General features: G+C 40.1%; 1 long non-coding RNA gene across 1 annotated transcript; it reads right to left on the bottom strand.

The window, feature by feature from the left end:
• Nucleotides 1–10,919: 10,919 nt before the first annotated feature.
• Nucleotides 10,920–24,171, bottom strand: LOC310907785. The gene is made up of 5 exons (XR_014589722.1): nucleotides 21,471–24,171; nucleotides 18,923–19,155; nucleotides 18,144–18,247; nucleotides 17,072–17,137; nucleotides 10,920–11,815 (listed from the first exon to the last, which is right to left on the bottom strand). It is a non-coding gene; the product is annotated as an uncharacterized lncRNA (long non-coding RNA).
• Between the last annotated feature and the right edge of the window lie 522 nt (nucleotides 24,172–24,693).

Here is a 24,693-nt window from a genome sequence, read left to right as displayed (position 1 = left end):
TATGAAAATTAGGCAAAAAAGGCAGGTAGGATATTTACACCTGCTGTTTGTACATACTCTTGAATGGCAGGAAGAAGATTGGAAGTGAGGGAGGAAGCTACAATTGAAATAATTTGTGGAAGCAGAGCCAGGGCAAACTGTGTGGAGATGCACACCTTGACTGAGGTGTGGGGGCCTGGACAGAGAGGGAATACACATTTTGTTGAATGGGACTCAGTCCCCACACAGTTTGGAGGGGTTTGATTTGACCAAAACTCCTTCAGCAAGATATAAAAATATCCATTCCTCATGGGTCACATAGTTACAGCAGACACATAGTTACAGCAAGGAGTTGGGGGGTCCAGTGCTCAGCCCGCACACTGACTTGCTCACTCCACAGGGAAAGCTTAGTGATGTTTGCTAAAAAAATATTTTACATGATTTCACATCAAATTAGCTAGGTCTTCAAGCAGAAAGGAAGTGTCTTTATCTGCCAGGCAAATTAACTTTGAGGTCTTAAACTTCAGTGGTTTTATTGCTGGTATGTGTTTTAACCTAGTGTTAAAGGCTGCACCAGAGGAATTAATTACACATTTTGTTTAGAGGTTCAGGAAAGGATCCCATTCATTCTCAGCTCCACCTCTTATCTCCAGGGAGTTGAAAGCAATATGAGTTAAATTAAGATTTATTGGATTTAAGGGACAGATCTACTCACGCTTCTCTCAGAAACAGCAGGAAGAGGTGGAAAGTCAAGCACCACTCTTACAAATGAGGGCATCATAAAATGATTGTTAAAATAACAGAAAACAAGATTAACCCATTTTTACCAGACCTCTGTGTATGTTTGCATTTCTGGACATAAGCACATTTAATCTCTTTTGCCTCAGATTCCCCCTAAAAATAGGAGTGATCACTGTGTGTGGGTCTGCCCAGTATCTGTTCTACTCTTCTCTAGCTTAAGATAGACCTTGTGCAGCCAGCATCCAGGAAAACCTTGTTCACATTTGTAGGACAACAATAGATGGACTGAGTTTTTACTCATTTTTTAAAGTCAAACAATGCAACCCTGCCTTTCCCCTTCACAAGCCCACAGTCATCAGGCAACCATGGTCCACTTGCAAAAGACATTTGTCTGAATCACCTTTCAAAAGAAATCCATTTGATTTTCCCTCTTCTCCTTTGCTATTTTTTTGCTTCTTGCTTGCAACCCTTCTTAGTTGTCCTTTTGAGGTATTTGTTCTATTTTAAAAACTCTCTTTTTTTTTTTTCTTATTAGTTTACCATTTACACTGTTTTTCAGTTCTAAGAATCCAAAATACATAAGTTTTGCATATCTGCAATTTAACTCTTCCCGATTTGTCTTGATACTTAATACGAGTGTAGAAATCTCACATCTAACAACAACTTTGCAAAAGCTGTGAACTCTTAAACGCATGGTTGGTCTTTCTGTGGTCAGTATATTTATAAAAATGTAAATGTCTCTACAGGCTTCTTCTGAGGAAAAAAGGTTTTCATTTAAAAAACCCAAATGAAACCCAACTAACCAAAAAACCCCAACACCTATTGCTATCCACAACCTGTTTACTAATAAGTGTACCAAAATTAATCATAACTTTGCTGTATGCACTGATGCACAAAAAACCCCCCAAAAAATCAAATCCATCCCCTCAAAACAACCCCAGAACAAAAATCCAAACAAACCTTGAAATTTTTTGCACTTAGAAACTTGAAAGAGTGTGAAACTGTCTGCTCCAGCCCTGGAATAAAGCATTCACAGCAGCAAACTCTGTTGTAAGGGGGTTAAACAGTCAGGAAAGGGTTACAGGCTGCCTGCTTGTCACTTGATTCATCAGGGGTTTAGATGAAGATGTGTGCCCTTTTTCTGGCATGGGAAGCCTGGGAGCCCCTGCAGCTGCCTTTGGATGAGGGAATAGCTTTGCTTTGTGTTACTTTATGAATCTGATGTTTGGATAATAAACTGTATCCTGGAGCGAAAGCTGAAGAAGACTTGGGTATTTCTGTGCCTTGACCTTTCCCTTCCCCCTGGGCAAGAAAGCCCACCAGCATACAGGCTGTGAGAGAGCAGTGACAAGCATAGTAAAATATTTTCCTTTTCCTTCCTTAAAGTAATCCTGGGTTATGTTATTGGAAGAGAAGTGTGAGGAGGCAGGTATGAAGAAGTAAAGAAGCAGCAGATCTACATTTGACTTGTACATGCAAGAGGAAGTCCTACTGAAGATAAAAAGTAGATAAAAGTAGAGTGATTGAGATTAGTTCAGGATATGTATCTAATACTCAGCATTTGCATTTGATCAGGTTGCAAAGCTGTGGCTGCTGGAGCATGAGTTATGTCTTCTATCTTCAGAAAATTCTACATTCCCAGATAGGATACCTGACATCAGATTAGGGGGACAAACCAGTTACTGCCATCTTCAGCTGTATAGGGATCACAGAAATGGAGGCCAAGTCTGAAACAAGGGTAAAATAGGTGGCAGTAACAATCTGCTGCAGTTTCCACAGTGGGCAGAGCTCTGCCTGCATGGCACTTACTGCTGTGGAGATAAGTGGGATGTCACTCCCAAAAGAGAGCTTAGGCCAGGAGAGAGAGAGGAAGGAGGTACAAATAGTTCAGTAGGTGTGACTAAGGACTGGTTGCAGCATCACTGTTTATATACCGCCCGTGGAAAAAGTGATCATGCCAATCATGCTAATCTTAAATATAATACTTTTGCACAGCAGCAGGTTTTGAAAAATCTTGAGAAACTCAATATTTTCTGAATTATCCCACTGACTTAAGCAGCATAACATTTTCTTTAAAGTTATTCCAATCAAGAGAAATGACAGACCATTTGATTTAAGTCATTATTTTCACATTGATTCAAATTAGAGAGAAAGGCTTCAGCAGGCTGCAAACATGGGAAACAAGCTTAGTATCCCAAGTAATTTGGGTATGCTGCAGAGAAGGCTGGACACCAACATGGATAAGTAATAACAGTGCAGAGAACTAGATACAGATGATATTGGTTCATGGTGCCTATCTGATAGTAATTTCAATACTCATGTCCCTGAATGGCAACCTTGCCTGAGAAGGCAGCCTCTGCATAAGCATCAGGGGACTTTGTCAAATTTAATTAATGAAAGCACTGTATTCAAGAGACACTTGTAGCAAAGTTTAAGTGATGGAAAACCTTTGCTTTGCTTAGGCTGCTAAGGACTTCAGTATTTAGGTGGATATCTTAAAAAGTAGTAAGGGCCAAAGCTGCTTTTTCTAGCTCTTATGATGTCTGACCAAAACTTACATGATCACCACACAAGATTTGAACATAAGAACTTGGTACCACTACAGCACTGGGAAAAGCTCCCCATTGGAGCTTTTGGCAAGTTAGAAAAATGTTTCTCTGCTGTTGTTGTTGTGTTCTACCTTGTTTTGATTGGTGTGAATGAGTTTAACTGTGGCTCATTTCAGGATTGTTTGGCCTGTGGTATCTTTGCAGAGCAGAGATGGTGGTGGCCCTGGTGCACTTTAGTGCACTTTAATCCACTTTTACCAAACACTGCAGGTGGAAGCAGCCAGGGAGTTGCCTGCTTTGTGCTATCCCCTACACTTTTTCTCTTGCAGGGTTGTGAAGCTGATTCTTCTTTGATCTGGTAAAGTCACTCATCTGTGAGTGCTTTTTCAGTTCTATTAATTAACAGTCTTGTTAAATGATTTTACTATGATTTTTAATGTTCATCTTGATGAGCAGTCCTCCTTTCTGGTCACATTAACAGCTGCAACCCCTCTATTTAACTGTCCTTCAAACTCTCAAAGTAGCACACAGCATGCACACTCATCTCTGGCCAGCCACCTCCCAGCATGCTGAGCTGTAGGATCCATGGATGCACAGTAATGCCACCTCAATCTACTATCAGATCACCTGGACAATAAACTTGTCCTATCACAGTTTTTACACTTTATGCCAGCTGCATAAGATATATTACCCGTAAGAGCAATATGAAAAGAAATCCTATCTAGTCTGGCATTACCTCTGCACAGGTGACCATGTATCTTTGGAATAGTCTGGAGCAATCTGAACTGACAGTGCAAGTTTGTGGCAGTTTTACATATCCCAGGTATTTTAGATATATATTCCAAGTAAGCTTGGCTTGTGGAGTTGTATTACTGAGTTGTTGCCTGACTTGTTCTCTATGGAGCATAATTCTTACTCTTCCGTCAAGGTCAGCTGAAATCATAACTTCAACAGGTAAGTACATGGATTCTGATTATTAAGCCAACATTGGACATTTAAAAAGAGTTTCTTCCTGTGATTTTAATATACTTCTCCTCCATATATTTTGCTCTCCAGCATCATTGTTACATATTACAGGATGAATATTTACTGGGCTCTTCCTTATTTGGTATTGATTTAAGATTAGGGAACTGTCCAGATTATGCAGCAAGCCAGTTTGTAATAAGTAACTCTGTCAACCCATTGTACTAACTATAGAAGAACAATTTAAGTGTAAGGAGTTACTTACATTTAAATTCCAGCCAGCATCTGAAATAAATCCCCTAGGGACACAGATGTATTTGCATAAATGTGCGCAGATCATAGTGATAATTATGTGAACAACATTTTTTTGTCAGCTAATCACAGACCCTTTCGCAATCATTCCTAAGCACAGCAATACAGTGCACTTGTGAGGTGGGTAATTATTAAAATTCCATTTTAGAGAGAAAAACAGTGAAACAACATGATTAGGGACTTTCCAGAGGCCATCCCTGACATTTTTTACTTGCTTGGAAATAAAATCAAATTTAATTACTTCTTTTCCTGTACTTTATCTACAGATTCATGTTCTTTTTTCATACTTCTGTCTGGCATTACCTTTTATACTTACTATCTTTTTACATCCTTAGCATAACCTTGCTAAGTATTTCCACAGATGGATAACATTTGACAGATTTTTCATCTTACTAAGAAAATGTGAGAAAAAATTCCAACGTCTTCTATACTAGGAGGAATAAATACACGCACCTGCTTCTGCTGATTCCCAAACTTTGTTCTGACGTGTCAGACCTGTATTAATATGAGCTAGGCACCACACTCACTTCCATCTTAATGCCAAGTGCTGAGGCTGACTGATGATACTGGCTCACCCTACTCAAAACATTTTCTTGGCACTTCTTATAAACTCCTTTGGGAAATCTGTCAACAAAGCACAGATTTAAAACACCAAACACAGAAGGAAAATAATTGTGGCAAAACACAGTCAACCCCACATGTGGTCAGGGAGACTGTGTTCAGTTAAACCTGTCAGGTTGTCACCTGGGACAAAGGACTCCGACTCTGCTGTGGATGTGGCCATGGCCTGGCTCATGGGACGGGAAACCCGTGCATGGTTCACCTGCTGAGATCTGGCAACACACCTGGGCTGCAGGTGCACATCTCACAGTAGCAGCAATGCGTGTGTGAGCATCCAGAGGACACAGGATGGGACCCCTTGTTTCTTGACTTTGTGTCCTCACGCACAAGGTGGAGCGAGCAGCCCAGGAGGTCAAGTGGCTGAAAACTACAGCTGGAAATTGCCAAGAAGAAGAATTTCAGATCTGGAGCCATGGAGGGCTGAGGAGAATCTCCAAGAAAAACACAGACCACCCTGTTGCTGCCAAACCTGGATCAAATATGCCTGTAATGCTTCCAACAGATGTGTGTCTAAGCTCTCCTGAAAACCCTTCCCTCTGGAGATCCCACTCTGTCCTTTGACAGTACATCTGGGGCTTTGTTGTCCTTTGCCAAATGTCATGCTTCAAGTTTCCTTCTTGCAGTTCAGACAAATCACTTTTTATTCATTAAAGATCCAGTGAATAAGTTCTTCTGTCTGCAGTCTTGAATACATTTGAAGTCTGACATGGTGTGTCCCCTTAGTTTTCTTTAGCTAGAGCCCACAAGTCTCCTTATAAATTAGAGCTCCCAGAGTTATGGTGATTCTTGTTAATTTTTTTTTCCAGGTACCTTACTATTCTCCTATGTTACTTTTGCTCTAAAACAGGACAGAGTATTCAAAAAAAGTACAAATGAGTGGAACTAAAATATTTTCTTTTTTTAAGATAAATTTTGTGACCATCACTCCAGAATTTCTATTTGTATTAGCTTGTGCCTCTCTTCCAAGCACAAAGGAGTTTATTTCAATATGATATGTCCTGAAGCAAGATCTTGTGAAGTAATGAAAAAAGTTGAATAAATACAGTGTGAAGAAGTTATAATAGCTTAATATGTGGATGTGTAGCTCTCTTTGATTTATATTGCTTTTAATAATTTTATTGTCATAACAATGTTATGGTAATAATCAAAGTGTTCCCCATTTCCATGGGAATGACACAGGGGTTTATGCATCCTCAGGAGCAGCTGTTCTACTTTAGCAGAAGCTATTTTTATCCTCTTGGAAAACACTTCATTCATTCCTGACTTCTCATTCTCATCTCCCAGCAAGTCTATTTTGATGCTTGAAAAAATACGGTAGTGTTTATTTGGGTCGAGTATACAGTAGGATCATGCTCTTCATCAAAATTATCTTTAATTTCTTTCCTTCAGTATCTGTCCATTCCATTTCTTCAGAAAATGTCTCTGGTATTTCACTGGCATATCTCTTGTCATTCAAAATAGCTGTGCTGTTTGGGAGAGAAAATAGAAAGAAGGAATTTTGTAAACTGGGCAGATGTGAAAGACCCTAAGGAGTCTTTCTAAAGAAATCAATGCCTGCTAGGATAAATTCCCTCCCTGAAGTTGCTGCAAGTGCAGTAGCTCCACGTCCATTGTAAATGCCTCTGCTCATAGCAGATGTAGAGGACTCATTTAATTACTGCACCCAATTATCAGATACTTTCCCTATTAACCAGATGAAGTGTGGCATTCTTGTGGGATTTAGGGGAAGTTACAAGGCATTTCTGTATTCCAATAAGGTTTTCTTCATGTGTTCCTCACACCTCCCTGGCTTAGCATGTGCAGTAGCATTTCTTTTGACTTGGACCTTCTTTGGGGCAGTTGGGAGGATTCAGGCTAACCCTTTGTGACAGCAGACCAGTTTTTCCATGGTATATGTGGCTGATTCCTTGATTTTCACTAATTTTTTTTTTCTATGACTAAGCTGATGTCTTCTAGCATAAGAGGCTTACACTGCAATGAGTGCACCAGCTTGGAAAGACTGTGAGTGAGAATGAAAACAAGAATCATTAGTAAAGAATGTTACACTAAAAAAACACTGAAAATATTTGGCTGTAGTGTGGAACGTTGAAACTATTAAAAAGTAAGATGTGTCATTTTTTTTTCTTCTAGCTACATGCAGCATGTGTTTCCCATGTCTCATATTACACCAAATGTGAACTGAGGGTTTCTGGTAATACCACCTAGGAAGTATGATATCATCTTCCCCACAGGTGGTAAGTCAGTTTTCCAAGGTGTGTTTACACGGAGCATTTCAGAGCACCAGCACACACACAGCAGATACTTAAGTAATATCTGTAATTATGGAAGAGTTTGAAGAATAAACACTGTCTAGCCAGGTATGACTTTTAAAACTCCATAAGGCCAAATATATGATGTAATTCATATTATCTTGATAAATCTTTGTTAGGGCACAAATTCAACTACTATCAGCTAAATGAAGCTGATAAGGTGGTTTATAAGTGTGAGCATGCAGAGCTTTTGTAATCAGACTGGTTGTTAATAAGATAAATAATCTGAGAGTGCAGAAGGAAATTTGCTTGTATTTTGAGATTTATAAATCCTGTGTTTCAGGATGATGGTCTGTTTTTATCTAAGTTGTAAACCACAAACATAACAAATCGTACAAGACTTCAAGAGAAAAAGTGACAAAGATTACCATCAGTCACATGCCCAACTCAGCACGTTAATTTCCTTTTGGGTCATCAAAGGACTGAATACCAAAGATTAGGTTAATTAAAGTATTAGCTTCCTTTTATATTATTTTTGTTTGTGTTTATTGAAAAAACCTCATGAAGTTTAACAGGCTGGAAATGGCTGTTGCCAGCTAAGTCTGTTTGCTATTTGTTATTTTTTTACATTGGAAGCACATATATAAAATATATGCTTAGAAAATGTTAAATGGTGTAAAACCTTATCTCTATATGTCACTTCGGTTCCAATGGTGGCTCCAGGATGGATTCACATCTGTCTTTCTCTAGGACCCAGGATATTTTTGTCAGAAATTGTACAGAAGGGTAAGACACTATGTCCTATTGCCATTGCAGCACTCGTCTCTCACTTTGTTTTTCATTGTTGTTTTTTCACAATCTGATCCCATTCAAGTGGCTTAGCAGATGTGCTTGACCACCTACAGCCTTTTTGGACTGTTTTGCTTCCTGGCTTTTCAAGTTCAGCTATTCATGAAATCTGAACTATGTGTTGATCTCTGAGGCTGTTCCAACTTCCCTTAATGCAGCAATTATTTAAAAGAAGTAGGCAGCAGTCCTGCGAAATATTTGTCCACATTTCTCTTGGATGCTTTCCTTTAGTGAGCAGATGAGAAGAGTGTCTGGTTTAAGCTGGTTTCCTGCAGAAGCAAAGCAAGTGCAATACTTGCTGTCTGCACATATGTGTGTGTCTTAATGACCCACAAACAGCTTTTGAACCCACTGGCCTCTCTAAACTAGAGGAATTGAGATCCACAGGGTCCTGGAGTTCCTATAAACTTCAGTCAAACTGAATAGAAGAGATGTATCATCAGAGGTTTGCTGAAGGGCATACTTCATTGCAAGCTCATCCTATAATAGACAATTCAGCCACAAGACCCTAATCCACAGGGGCGGGTTCAGCAGTTTCACATCCCTTAGCCAGAAGTCAAGCAGTGCTCTTGTGGGTGCAAGCCTTGAATTTTATGAAATGCCTTTCAGAGCATATTTCTCTTGATTTCCACATCAGTCTTTTGATAATTTTTTTCTGGTCTTTTTATGCATTATGTAGCACCACAGGGCTTGATACTGCACCTACTTACTTTTTATGCATATATATTGTTTCTCAGTGCAGCTTTTCGCTACAGAGCTACAAGGCATGGCTACATCAATCATTCTTCATCACTCCTTCTTTCCTGATGTGTCACACTCTTCTTGTGCTGTGCTTGAGAGAGAACATTGATAGAACACAAGGTTTTGATCAAAACCGATACTGAACCAAACCAAAGTGATATTTTGCCAGTTTTGTTGTTTATGTGACAGCATTTACTGTGTCTATTTATAAAATCTTTAATCTGTAGCACTTGAACGTTGCTGGTCTTCCTTTTCCTTCTTCTCTCCAGGGAGAAGTCTCTGACAGGTAGTCAGGCCTTTAGGCATGGCTCTTCCCAGTTTCTAAAGCAGGTGGTTTATCTGAAGTCTGTCACAATCAGCCCAGTCTATTTTCCTCATGGCCTCAGACTAGTCAATCCCAGCTGCTATTTTTTTACATTTGGTACAACTTGGTTCTTGCTGGAGCAGCAACAAACTCATATTAGCTAAAAGGGAGAGATTTGCTGCCAGAACTCCTGCTCTCAGTTTTTTTGGCCACTAAGTGTGATAAAGACAGTATGGATCCAAATCTAGACACATTCAGCTCATCTGCATTTCTTTATAAGAAAACTATCTATTTCTGCACTCTGCACTCTCTTATTACATCTTCAGAAGTATATGAATTGTTTCTAGTTTTGGATGAAGGATTTATTTTTAGCATTATAAAACAATAAGAGACCTCTCCAACACACTGATGTTGCTCAAAGGGGTAGAGTGGCTCTGAGAGGAAAGATAAAGTAGCCTGAGCTGTGGAGAATCCAAGCATTTCAGTTTTTGTAATTTGGGCCTCTCTAAAAATTATGTGCATTTCATGAATGAGACATTTGAGTCCACTTTCCTGAAAAAGTTTTGAGATGAGGATTCCCACTTACAGCAAGTTTTATCCCATGCAGTATGACCCTTTCATGGCTTTCTTCAGTTTTTCAGTCATTTCATATCTATGAGAAATAAGATTATCCTGTGAAAAGTGTTAAACCAACAATGACATTTGAGATTTGAGTATCTGCTTTCACCAGGACAAAGCTTGTATTTTCCTTGGGCCACTGTAATCACTATTCCTTTTAGGAAATACATTTCTAAGATGGATTTGAAATGGTAATGTTGAAACCAAACAATAACTAAAGAAATGTATTTGAAAGATGATTTGCACAGCTCTGCAACATTTGCCGTCAGCAATGCTTTAGAAGAGGAGTAAAGTTTCTAACTTGAAAGGAAAGAAGGCAGTACTGGATTTAGAAGTGTCTTAAGGTGACTAAATGAATTATTCCTGTTTCATCTAGTGACATGTGAGGTGGGAGCTGCCTTTGTTAGTGACTGACAGCACAGAGTCACCCAGGAAAGCACCTGATAGTCTAATTTACTCATTGCCTTCCTCTACCTGACAACCAAGAAGTCTACAAGCAAACAATTTTCTAAGGATGCCTCAGGCCAGTGCATAAAAAAAGCTGGCTTTGTCTGGAAGGAGCTGGGTCCAGCAATCTGATCTCCATGTCTTCAGATATTCCTCACCAGTCATGATGTGTCAGTCTGCTTCTGACTGCAGAGGTAGCAAAGCTTCTCAGTTTCCCCTTCTAGCACATGAAGAGTAGAAAGAGGCTGCTTCTGCCTCCTTCAATGAATCCAAACTTCCATAGAGAATGAAAAGAGTGATGCTTTTTCATTTGGGATGGCATAAGCAAAAGGGAATGTGTAAAATTGGACAATATGGTAAAGCATTCAGAGCAGTTGGAGTTGTTGCTTTTATTACCTTTCACACAACACAGGAGCAAGGAGATGAAATATGAGCAAATTCCAAATAGATTAAAGGAAATGCATTTTATGTAATATACAGCTGGAGCTTGAGACTCATTGCCAAGAAATAACAACCAGACTCAGGAGTGAAGGAGACTAGGAAGAAGACTGGTTTCTTCAGTGAGCAGCGGGAATTTTAGAAGTACTTTGAAAGGGCTCAAGAACAGGTTTAGAAGGGATGTAAAACCTGAGTTAGTTGTGAAATTTGCATGAATCAACCCTCTCAGATTTAAACATACAATTTCAATGCTCTTCACTATGTGATCTTTTGAGCCTGTAGGTAAACATTCCTGTCAAACCTCACTGGTGTTAATTTTCCCATGATTTGAGTGTGCATAGCTGCTATGGGGTGCTGCAGCTACACAGACCACACTTTGTCAGTGTCTCATCTGGGTTTTTCCCATCTTTAGGTTTTCACTGTCATCCTCTAGGAATAATTCAGCCTCTCCTTTTTCTTCAAGATTTTAGACAGCTGGGAGAGCCTCTTTCCCTGTAGGAAATGTTTGCCTGGGGGATTTATTTGAGAAAGTCCTGAATGCTCATAACATCAAGTTGAACAGAATAGGATTTTTGTGCCTGGTCATGATTCGTATATTTGTTGTTCAGCTCTGGATTTAAGTGCTTCTTCTTGAAAAAAGAGGATTCTTTTACTTGCTGGATCAAGGAATCACAGAATATTCTGAATTGAACGGGATACATAAGGATCATCAAAGTCCAGCTCCTATCCCTGCACAGGCCTGAGAATCACACCATATCTCCTCTGATAATGCAGAAGAGGAGATTTATTGATGTTATTTTGTTCTCATAAAGATGTCAGCCTGCAAGTTTCTTCTTCCTCCAGGTGATTGCATGGTCACCGTTTGCACTTTTCCATCAATTTTTATTTCCTCAGGGCATGTCTCTTTTGAATGCAGGGTTGTGTCTGGAGGTTGAGAAGGAATCTACAGGTAAGGTCAAGTTTTTGTAGGAGACAAAACACCTGGCTGTTGTCCCCATGTCCTTCTGGCAAGACAAGAGGGAAGAGTGGAGCAGAGTAGACCCACAGTTTTATCATCTGTGTCACCCACATTGTGAAAACTAGATCCACAAGCAAGGAAAGAAGAGGAAAGCTTGCTTTGTCATGTGAGAAAAAATGCTTAGCCACAGTGAGGCATTTCAGACTATCTTCTTATTTATTCTTAAAACACTTTTATTTCTTTTTAACATTAGTCATCAAACAAAATATTTGAAGCTTTTAAGAAGCACAGTTACTTTTTGCTTTGTAAATAAGAGACTAACTTACTCAGCTATAGCTGTCTTTGTGATCTGTTTTGTGGTTCAATGGAAAAGTGATGACAGGTGTTGTCAGGCAGTAATGAATTCTTTCAGCATAACTGTCCAGGCTCTTGAACGATTTATTTTGTGTAAAGTATTTGGCAAAAATGGAATATAGTTAATCTATTTAAACAACAAGAGAAAATTATTAAACTAAACTTGCTGCCTGCCTGGGTGCTGTGTATTGGAATGCAGCTCCTTACCACTATAGTGAGAGGTGCAGAACCAATTAAACTGATACTGGAAAAGGTCTCATAATGAGCAATTTTCTCAGTGAGAAGAATGACAGATCTTCTTTTAGATCAGCACCAAAACCATAGAATGATAGAATTATTTAGGTTGGAAAAGACCCCTATGATTTTCAAGTTCAACCTTTAACCCAGCATTGCCAAGGTCACCACTGAACTGTGTCCCTAAGTGCCACATCTGCATATCTTTTAAACACCTTCAGGGACAGTGACTCAACCACTTCCCCAGACAGCTCAGTTCCAGTGATTGATAGCCCTTTCTGTGAAGAAATTCTTCTCATATCCAATCTAAAGCTGCCCTGGAGCAACTTGAAGCCATTTCCTTTTGTTCTATCCCTTGTTATTTGGGAAAAGAGATGAAGCCTCATCTCACTACACCCTCCTTTCAGGCAGATATAGAGAGTGATAAGATCTCCCCTAAGCCTCCTTTTCTCTAGGATAAACACCCCCAGCTCCCTCAGCCACTCCTCACAGGACTTGTGTTCCAGACAGCCTTGTTGCCCTTCTATGGACACACTCCAGCACCTCAATGACCTCCCCTAATGAGGGGCCCAGAGCCGGACACAGCACCCAGGAGTGGCCTCAGCAGTGCCAAGTACAGGACAGTCACTGCCCTGCTCCTGCTGGACACTATTTCTGATACAGGCCAGTATGCCAGTGGTCTTTTAGGTCATCTGGGCACACTCTGGCTCATGGTCAGTGACTGTCAGCCAGCATCCCCCCGTTCTTCTCCTCTAGGCAGCCAGCACTTGGCCTAATTGAACATCATATATTTGGTGTCACCCAAGAGATCCACCCTGTCCCAATCCCTCTGCAGAGCCTTCCTAAAATCCAGCAGATCAATGCTCTTTCCCAACTTGGTGTTGCCTGCTGGGGGGCACCACTTGTGACCAGGTTCCAGCTGAATGAAACTCCATCCAGCACCACTCTGGGGCTGGGCATCCAGCCAGTTTTTTACCCAGCAGTGTACCTGTCCAAGCCAAGAGCAGATGCTTTCTCTAGTAGAATGCTGTAGGAAATTATGTCAAATTCTTTACCACAATCTGTGTAGACAACGTCCTGTTCTGGTTTTTGCCAAGATAGAGTTAATTGTCTTCCTGGTAGCTGGTACAGTGCTGTGGTTGGGATTTGGGATAAGAATGGTGGTAACACATTGATGGTTTAGTTGTTACTATGCAGTGCTTACTCTAGCTCAAGGACTTTTCAGTTTCTGATGCTCTGCCAGTGAGGAGGTGTATGAGAAGCTGGGAGGGAGCATGGCCAGGACAGCTGACCTGGCCTGTCAAAAGTGATATTGCATAGCAGGGAACACCATGTCCACATATAAACTGGGGGTGTTATCTGGAATTGGGTTGATGACTGCTTAGGGAATGACTGGACATCAGTCAGAAGGTGGTGTGTAGTTGTATTGTGCATTGCTTGGTTTTTTGAGTCTTACTCGTTCCTCTCTTTTTGCTATCTCCCTTTTCATTACTGTTATTACTAGTAGTAGCATATTTTACTTTCTTTCAATTATTAAACTGTTCTTAGACCATGAAGTTTTTCTTTTTTTTTTTTTTTTTTTTTTTTTTCTGATTCTGCTGCTCATCCCACTGGGGTGGGGGCTGTGAGCTAGTGTCTGTGTGATAGTTGCCAGCTGGGGTTAAACCATGACACATCCACAAGGTTTGTGGATCCATCATTGTTCTCATCCTTGTTGTTGGTTTTTCCTGCATTACAACAGACTGCAGCATTAAAAACAAAGGTCTTCATTCTCCATATCCATTACTTTGTTCTCATGAGAAGAAACCCGTGTCTGCCTGTTATAATAAACTGATGTACCAGATTATGGTGAAGTTAATAGGAACTGACAGTATAATAGGAGCAACTGCAGCTTAAGTTGCAATAAATTTGTTTGTTTATAGATGGGATTTTGCAACAAAGAAAGTGTTTTATAAATCAAAGAGATCTCCCACCAAACTTACCTTACTGAGGAGTAAAACAACAACTAATAACTGGAAAACGGAATTGTTCTGAGAAAGCCATTTGTCTAATTTCTTTTTAAATAGCTGATAGATGAGCATTTTGTTTACTCAAGCCAATGCAGCACTGACACTTTTTAATTCAGTCCCACAGGACCATAATATTTTTTCTACATCCTGATGACAGGTGAATGCCAGTTTCTTCACTTCCCTTTTGCTTTCAGTAAATTTCAGGACTTTTCTGGTTTCAGGAAAAACCTGTGCCATCAAACCAGGAGTCAAATAGACTTTTAAAATTCTCTTATCTATTTTAAAATATCACAAAACTCCAATAATTATTATGGCTCAAGTCCAACTCGTGTTTTTTCATTCTTGGGTTGACAGTTTTGTTATTGTTTATCAGTCCTGACAAGATAAATCCCATCAGGGTGGGTTCTGTGCATATGCCTCTCTACGTATGTCCCAGTCTTATCTCTAATTTGAAACTTGATTATAGAAATGGTACAGTAATTATCATGTTTTGGTCACTGTTACTGGGCTAACCACCTTTACATTCTTCTTAGCATTTGGGACATGAACAGGTTTGGATATATGCTTAGAAAGCAGTACCAGGAGTTTTCACATCAGTTTATTTGCTATTCCCAGAAAATGCATCTTTTTCTTTTTGATGGCTGGACTATGAGTGTAGGCTTCACACATAATTGTGTTTTAACCTTCTCTAAATCTACTAGTATTGGTTAATGAATATTTTAAAATTATTTTAACAACTAAATATTTCAAAATATGTACAGCAGCAAGCAATGCTTTTCTACCTGATGGATAAAGAAATATGGAGCTATATTAATGCAACATTAGTGCAGAATGCTACAGCATTCTTCTTTCAAAGTAATAGACTGTAGATCAGTAATTTGCAGCTTGACCATGAGAAAGTTATGATCTCTTGCTGCTGCTTAGATGAAGTTTTTTGCTTTCACTGCTGCTACAGGCAGGCTGCACCAGAGAATTCCCCTTCTTACAGTCAGCTTGGCTGGATCTTCTCCTGCCATGACACTTTCCCCTAGGTATTAAATTGCAGCAATTTTAAATTTTGTCAGGATAAATTCCTTCAGTTTTCTCTTGCATCAGGCATTCCCATTCTCTTACCATCTTTGTGGTCCTTCCCTACCAGTCTCAGGCAGAATTCATTTTTCCTGGACACACAGACAGCAAGATCTTTGTAACACCAGTGTAGCTGAGGTTTCACTCATCTGTGACATTTGCAGGAAACTCCCTTAGCGGCTGGAAACTCCCTTAGTTTTTTCTGCAGGTCATAATGAGCAATACCTGACATCACATCCAGCACAGTGCAGTGTAGCTGCCAGGACCCAGGGTAATGTGTACCTGTTTTACAGGTACAGTGTCATTGCCACAGAGAATCACTAGCAAGACCCCACCTAGTCATTTTTAATGAATTTTAATTTGATAGATAAGACTTGTAATTAAGGACTGGATAAGCACTGTGCCAAGAGGCTCTCCAGCTGCCAGGCCAGATAGGTTTGGATAAGGAATGTGTCTCTCTGAAAATCAACAGCAAGTTTTCCTCAGCAGCTCATTCTCAGGCTTACCTCAGGTTAACACATTACACTTTTATTGCTGTGGTGTTTTGTGCTTTTAAAAAACCTCCATTGGAGGGAGCCTGTTGAAACCTGCCAACAGCTCTTTCCCTTCAGCAGCTTCTGATCCTGGAGTGCTCTCGACTGGCTGCTCTGTGACTTCAGAGTGTTTGCAACTTGTCCTGGCTTTGCTGTAAACCTGCCAGGAAAGGGACACTTCCAGAAATACTTTAAAATATCTTCTAAAATTCTAAATACTTGCATGAAAGCAAGGTTTTGTACAAAGACCCTGCCAGTGGCAAGGTTTTATGGTCTTCAGGAGCAAGGCTCACTGTTGTGGAGTATCCCCAGATGTGGCTTGTGGACCATCTGCACCATGGAGTGCTGGCTGCAGCCTCCACCTCCTTCAAAATGTCCCTCTTTCCTCCTTCCAGGACTCTCTCAGTTAGAATGACTTAGTTTTGCTGGCACTAATTTGAGCTCATTTGGACTGAAAGGGACAGGATGGCTTTCACAAGCCAGGAGGTGGCAGCCCAGACAAGGGAGGGTGGAGGAATATTGTCCCCACACAGCCACATCACTGGGGGATGTCTGTCTGCAGCCAAATGTTGCCACATGCCAACGCTGTTGGGAGTCTCTTATCTGCATTCATTCAGGGCCTGCCCTCTCTTCCTTGCAACTGTGAGGTTTGAAATTAAACATCATGTTCTCTATAAATAATCTTAATTGGCAGCAAGCTCATTGAATGTGGTCTTTTGCATACAAATTAAAACCTGCCGTAGAGCATTTGAGGCTGTCCTGAAACAGGTTCACTGTCGGGGATGGACTTCAGTTTTGTGCCACTTCACATGAATTAGTCTCAAACTGCTCTACCAGGGCACTGCCTTTCTTCAGGGCAATTCCCTTTCAGGTGAGGGTAGCTGTTCCACAGCCAACACTGAGTCCATGTTCTCCGTCCTGCAGGGTATTTGGCTGGAGCTCTAATAGGAATCACTTAACTGCACCTGCAGCAAGAAACTCTGAAGAGTGTGTCCTTTCATTAGTTGCCTCTAGGGTTTGTCCATGCTCTTACTTCCCCATAATAAATATATTATGTCTGTTGGCTGTGGAAGCTTAATTATGTACCTTAATGTAAGCACTTACCTATAGCCTCTGAGTGGTGTTTCATCCCATTCACTTCAGTGAGATCACTTCTGCATGCGCATCCATCTGTACAGAAATATTTGCAAAAGTCTAATCCATATTTGGCTTTCTCTTTGGCTCTTTTTCCTGTTTTATTGTCAGTGAACTGTACAGCAAAATCACCACCACAATTCCAACCACAGCAGAAATGGAATCACCTTAGTAAAATCAGTGCAGTAGGAACAAATGTTTTAAAAGTGGGATATTTGCTGCATGGGATTGAAGGGGACTGGGAGATTTGAAGAATTAAGAAAGATAATGAAAGCTACAGTTCAATTTATTTTAAAAATGTTTTACTATTTTGAAAAAAACCCTTTATTTTTTTAATGTAATAGAGAGATATCAATTTATCATTTGAATCTATAGAAATGTGGGTTAATGCTAGAAGCAGCTGCCAATCCTTGAAGTTTCTCTATATGGGACTTCAGCTTAAATCTGTAAAGAGAATATTCACACAAGACAATAAGGATCTTGTGCAGCCTTCATAAATTCCTTGTGTTGCCTTTCCTCTCTTACCTCAGTGCCAAACCTGTTTGCCTGTGGCAGAGACTGCTCCAGCCTGGGTAAAGTGCACCACATACACTTTTTGAGTCTCTTATTTTGGTTTATTTTAAATATCTACTAAAAGTAGATGCCAGCTAAAGGTGAATGGGGGATGAAAGCTGAAAGAGTGAATCTTACATGGCTACTTTTCTGCAGGTTTGTTTTTTGGGGTTTTTTAACCTGCTATCTCTCTTTATGGCTAATTCCTTTATAAATATGGAGCAGGAAACAACCCATCAGCATCTACTGATTAAGCATGAAGCACCTTTCCAGATTAGAAAGTATAGAGTTATTGCAATACAAGCTTAGTTAGACGTGGAGAAAAAAGTAAATATTAAGGAAAAGAGGGGATTTAATTTTGAAACCTCTCTCTATATCAGTTGATTTCCAAAACAAAACCTTAAAAAGATCGAGTTGAAAACAACGTGAAAGAAAGTGCAAGAAATGTTATTAATGAGATTGTATCTGCTGAAATTGGCTAAGTACTTACACAGGTTGTTGAAAGAAATTTGATGCTTGATTCTTTCAGACTATTTGGATGTCGCCAGAGGGGGTGTTCCACCTGCCTACAGGACACTATCTTCAACTTCGTATCTCAAAAAAAAAAATTAAAATTTATATTAATCATTTCATTTACAAGCTACTGGTACTATACATGTTGCTGCAGATTAGATGATTCATTGGCTGGGTTTCAAATAGTAGAAAACAAGGCTCTGCTCCCACATCTTCCTTTTCTATCACACTGATTCGACTGCTATTTGCATTCTTTTTATCCCATCTGGAGCCTTCAGCAGAAGGGATTGTTTAGCTCTGGAAGATTAAAATTGGTCTGATGACAATCTGACAGAAATTTATCTTGTTTTCATGCTGGCATTTTAGAAGGCACTAGGTTTCCATGAGGCCTGTGTGGGCTCCCACATCACTGGGGTAGGTCAGCTAGCCAGAAATGATAGGTCATGGCCACACTATGATCTGGTGCTGAATGGCACAGGCTTGCTGGGTGGGATAAGTCCTTTGCATTTGCTATGGTACCACAGGGTAAGACCATTTGACCACTGACAACACCCTAAGGGAAGAAAGAGCCTTCCAGGCTTGAGAAACTAAAGAGATGTATCCAGGAGCAAGGCAGTTTCTCCATCACTTCATGCCTTGTATGCAGTTCTTGTTTGCAAAGAGGAATGTTCCCAGGACAGAGGGGTTGGTTCTCACTCATTGTTTTGAGTGTCCTTTCCACCCTCCTGTTGCTTACTGACAAATCTAGACTCTCACCTGCTGAAGGAATTGTCTCTTCATATTGTGATGACTCTTATGGTCTGATCATGGGCAGGGCTCTGGGCCAGGGGGGTATTGCTCTGCAGACTCTCTGCCTGTTAGATGCTCAAGGAATTTGCTCTTCCATTCTTGAATCACTAACTTCTCATACATGTGGGTTTGAGACAGCTGAGCAAGACATATGAAACTACTCAGAATCTACAAGATACACATAAACTTCTGGGTGGCACCTGGGAGAAAAGAGATCCGGGACATGGTTTAGATGCCTCTAAACACCCATGTTTAAGCTACTGCATTGAGATCTAGGCTGTCTACCCCCAAAAACCACCCTATAATAGAATTATTAATCTATGAAGGACACAGGACAGCTAATAATTAGCCATAAATGCTGTTTTGTTTATCTTACAGAGAATGAATCAGGTTTCTGACAGCAGTTGTTGTTCTTCCTGATGATCTTACTTCACATTTTTTTACATTTCTGTAAGTCTTTGTATCACTAAGCACATATCTGCAGCTTGAGTTCAGTGCTTTGTGGGGCCAGAACCAGGCAGTGTTTGTGTGCCCTGGCAGGTGGAGTGGCAGCGTGCGAGGCTATGCCAGGCTCCTCGAAGCAAAGCTGCCTTTATTGCATCTCTTGGACCTTCCAGCAAACAGAGAGAAAGGGCATCTTACAGATTAGTTGCTTCCCAAATAATCAGAAAAAGCAAATTGGTTATTGACCACCTGTCATTAAACTGTTTCTGAAAGCACTAAACTGTATTGTTTAACCTGGTTCTGCAGGACAATTATGATGTATCAGTTCAAAAAAACAAAAGAAATATTGCTATCTTAGCTGCCTAAAACATTACCCTCTGCTTTTACTGCAAAGGATAAAGGGGCTTCCTGTGAAGACTTTTTAAGAGAGGAGACCAAGACCTTATTAGAACATTTGGGTTAAATTTTCTCTCTTTCTAGATGTCTCTATTGCAGTTAGTTCCAAAAGTTATTATCCTGTACCACAAATTTTAGGACATCTTCCAAGGACATCTACAGCAAAAGCTTTGTGTTTCATGAATGGTTTTTGTGTGCTACTTCAGGATCATGAAACAGACACAAATCTTCAATCTCCTATGCAAATACTGGTTTTATATATATCATTGTAGCAGTAATTTGAATAGCATTGGCTACTATTTGCATTTATTTCTCATTTTCCAAGGCTGGCTATTTAATCTCTTTTCCTCACATCACATTTCCCATGGTCCAACAATACGTTTTACTTGTATGTTCTGAATTGCATCAGGTTTGCATGTGGAAAACATAGTGTTTAACCTGCCCCAGAAACATTCTTCTCTGAGACAGGAAAAGGATTGTGCTGTGGTTGAAATTCCCTTTTCAAATGCTAAAGTGAGTTACTTTATTTTATGGAACAATGAAAGGAAACCACACTGACTCCGTATGAGCACACAAGTTGTAAAAATGAAAACTGGCAGGAAAACACAAATAAATATCCCTAAGCCTGTGATGATTGTTGAGTTTAAGGTCAGATTTTATAGGATTTGTTAGGGAGTACAGGAAGAGTAAGGGGAGAAACCTAGAGTAGCCTGCCTGGGAGAGCAGGCTGATCACTAATGCAGTTCCAGACACCTCTATGTGAGAAAGTGGTTATGAGAAGTACCAACAGAAAATATATTGCTGGTGTTTACTGCAAACTCTAAATAGTCAAGGCAGAATAAAAATAGCATGTTAGGTAGACAGAAAGAAGGAAATGAGATTAACTGTTATCCAACCCACAGATCCCATTACATCTAAACTCAAAGTTCTTCCTGGTTATGGAATATGACCTGAGTGATGTTTCCTAGCAGATTTTTCCCAGATTTTATTAATTTTGGTTGGAATCTGTGGGAAGGCAGAGGAATCTCTTTAGGCATTCAGTAGCTGAGAAAGTCTGGAATGGAGGCTTTTCCCCTCCTTACTCAAGTCATATGGTGCATTATAAATGTTTTCTATTTGCTTTGAAAAGAAAGTTGTTGTGCACATCGAATGAGCCAAGACACAGTGCTGGAGAAGGAAGGTTAATAAAGAAGGGAATAAAACTTATATTCTCTTTACAGTGGATGAAAATGAAGACAGTTGAAATACAAAATGTGATCAGAATACAACTTTGTACCTCCAAGTGTGAAATCAGTCTCTCCCATCCTATTCTGTCCTTCCTAACCTTCATCATTGCCCTGCCCACTTTGGGATTTTCAGATGATGGTAATCTTTGAGGATTTACTCCTCATTTGTGCTGCTCCCATTCAGGCATTTTTCTGTAATCTCTTCCCTATTTTACTGCTACTTCAGCGTTCCCACCAAAACTTTAGTCTGGATGTTGACTCCACCACTCCTGAAATACTGAAATATCTTCTGTTTAGCCTCCATTTTTCACTTTCTTCCTTGAATCATATTTGTCCATTTGTCCTGCCTTGGACAGACACCCCTCCAACCATGCACAAACACACACCTTTTGGCTCACTCTTCAGGTCACCCTTGCTTTTTCCATCCTATTCAAAAGTTTTGGTTTTACCTTTTATGGTCCTGTAGACTTTCTGTGGCATCTCTTCTTACTTCTTCATACTGCATCCATCTGCTATCAGTGTTTCACCAGTTCTCTTTTTCCACCCATGTCTTTCATACAAAACTCAGGAAACAGCAGCAGCCAAAAGAAAGATCTGAATAAGGACTGTGGACATTACCCTCTTGTGCCTTAAGTAGCAGAATGGTTCAGTCCAACAAATTCTGAACACAGACACAGGAGTTCTTAGAAAAGAAAATAGCATTACAACATCCCCTTTAAAGAGGTAGTCATTAGTGCAGTGAAGATCTAACATGTGGGCAAGTGCTGATGAACCTGCTTTATCCCTTTCAAGTGCATAAAACTGTAAGAAATTGTAATAAATACCCATTCACTCATTCAGGCCTAGCAGACTTGAAAAATTGTAAATCTCATTTCTGTGCAACGTCATTCATAGTGTGTTTTATGAGAAGCAATAGACTATGCTATACCTCCTGTATTAATTGAAGTACAAAACCAGAGAGCTGATAAGGATTCCCATGAGCCTGCTGCTCCACTAGTCACTATTACTTTTCAGGCATAATCTCTGTTACACATTCCATCACTAATATAGTTAAAAAAAAAAAAAAAAAAAAATTAGTTATTGGAGAATGCCCATCAGTGTTGCAAATGACTGTGATCAATAGCTTGGATATCCTAATTGCAGCCTGTTAGAAAAAATGAGATTTGCATGGTAGAACCCAGAGAATTACATGGATAAAGGAAAAAATTCTCAACATAAAGGTTAACATAAACATATACTGCCTGCGAGTGCAAAGGACACATAAATTGGTGGCTCATTACTGCAGACTGACCCATGGGTAGGAATGTCACCCAGCTCAGAGGCTTTCCCAGGAAGTTTGGCTGCAAAAGTTACAAAAGATAAGGACATGCTTGTGGAGTCCACTAAACTAATGAGAGCTGAAAGTTGTTTGAAATATCCCGATGACCTCACAGATGGGATGCTTATTAAGGTATCTGCATCAGTCTCTTTTTTGTCTAACAGATTGTTGTAAAGCTTTGTTGAGGCGTAGCCAACAGTCCGTGAAGGTGTCTTCATGCTTTCTGACATACTAGGGGCTGGGTTTTTTTTTTAGGTTAGTTGTTTTTTTTCTTCTGAATGAATTCAAAATGAAAACCAACATGCAGATGCAATTTTTGTTTGCGGGCAAATTTGTGGAGTAGCACATATGAGGCGGTCAATTATGATTGCTTCATCAACACGGGGTCTGCCCGCTACCTACGTGCCTATCTGCTCGAGTGCGCTGGTCAGGAGCCAACTGCAAATTTAGGTCTTGAAAGTCTGAAGAAAAGCGCTTTATGTGCAAGGGTCCCATGAAGGCTTCGTAATGCAATTAAGCCCCATTTTAACAAAAGGCTTGCCATTTTGCTGAGGCATGACATGAGTAATTAAAATATCATTTTTAAAAAAAGACAAATGAGTGTTCTTCTCTACTCTCTGATATTGTTTAAAATAGATGGAGGGAAAAGATTATGATTTTTGTTTGTTCCAGTGTCCTTTGAGTGGAAATCACAGGCAATGCACTAAGCCTGCAGCCAAACATATCTATGCAAGCCCCTAAGGGGATCCTATAAATGAAACAGTAGCAAAACCTATTTCCTTCCCTTCTGGAAAGAAATAAGTTTTAATTTTTTTTTTTTTTTTTAGTTTGTTGTAGATGACTGTGTAAGTATAGAAGAGTTTTAGTAAAATCTAGGCATGAAGAAAAAGGAAATGCATAATACAAATTGGTACGTAGAATTTACGTTCCGGAGTGGTATGAGATTATGGTGGGCCAACCAAAAGAGTGAGAAATAAAATGACCCTAGGTTAGAAGAAGGGAGCTGTAGTTCTAGTGATTCCTAAAGATGAGAAAAGAAATATAAATTTGGGAGGAGAAATATTATGCAAGATGTGTTGAAGGAAGCATATTTCAGTAACTTTATTTCAGTAGCTCTTTTGTTTGACTGTTTTTGCTAAATCATAATGACATGTAACTGTTGCAGTGCTTTTGGCCAAATTGTGATGGATATCTCCTGTGAGGCAGAGGCGTGGTGGATATTGCATTCAGCTCATTTCCTGAATTGGGATGGAGTTCATTGTTGCTATGAAATCCATTGTTTTAGAATATATTATCATATTGCAATGAGATGCTCACTGCAACATGGAATTCAGTAATTGTCCAAGTGTTGCCAAATCCTACTGCAATGTTTGGCAACCTTACATTCAGATTTAAAAGCCTAATTTTAGGTTTTCAGATGGAAAAGATAGATGGAGAGAGAGTGTGTGAAAGAGAGACAAAGAGAGTGAGAGAGAGAGGGAAAATCTTCTCAGGAAAATTGCAAGTGAAAACAAATTAGAGACCCACTGAACACAGCACCAACTAGGTCTTTTTGGGGCCACACAAGCCAATAAATCTCTTCAGTACACATCCTCTGCCCATCCGACAGTTTCCTTGTATCACTGTCAAAAAGGAGCACAGCACCAAGTCACAGCAACAAACCCACCATTTTGCTAAATTACGTCAGTGTCTCCCTTGGCCTTTCCCTACAGGTCTGCTCCTTTGCTGTCCCACAAAAACCTCCATGGTTTCAGCTGTAGTGGGAAAGAGCCCTCCCAGGAGATACATGAGTGACCCTGGTCCTCTCCCCACACCTTCTTCCTGCTGCAGGCTCTGCTCTGAATTAAAACAGCAAAGAAACTCAGGATCAACAATTAAAACAAAAATCAGGGAAGATTCCTGTTGTGGCTCTGCTTGCTCTGAGCTGTGGAACGTGGGTGAAGGGGCATCAAGCCCCAGGGAGCTCCATTTCCTACAAATACCTTTAGCAGTGTGAAAACCATCACAAAGCCTTACCCTGCTGAGGTGGTGCTTTTGGGGCAGTCTGTTCGTCAGCCAGTGAAGGTGCATGAGTTTATGGGTGGAGCTGGACCCTGCACATTCTCTGCAGCATTTCTCTCCTTCCCACTCCTCCAGCCAGCCTCGTAACCATTTTGATGTAGGGGTGATGCTTCCATCCAAACATGGTGAGAACCTTGGGTTAAATGTTGATTTTTCACACCCTGAGGCATTAAAATGCAGTAGGTTTTTACATACACTGAAGTATGTTCACTTTCTAGACATTTTTATTCCTGCAAAAAAAAAAGCTATTAATATGTGTGTGTGTGTTTGCATTGGGCTATTGCTATGACATT

This window comes from Zosterops lateralis (assembly GCF_965231275.1).
Source record: "Zosterops lateralis genome assembly, chromosome: 3".
NCBI classification, from domain to species: Eukaryota; Metazoa; Chordata; class Aves; order Passeriformes; family Zosteropidae; genus Zosterops; species Zosterops lateralis.
The sequence above is the reverse complement of the archived record's forward strand: the minus strand, read 5'-3'. Positions and strand labels throughout refer to the sequence as shown.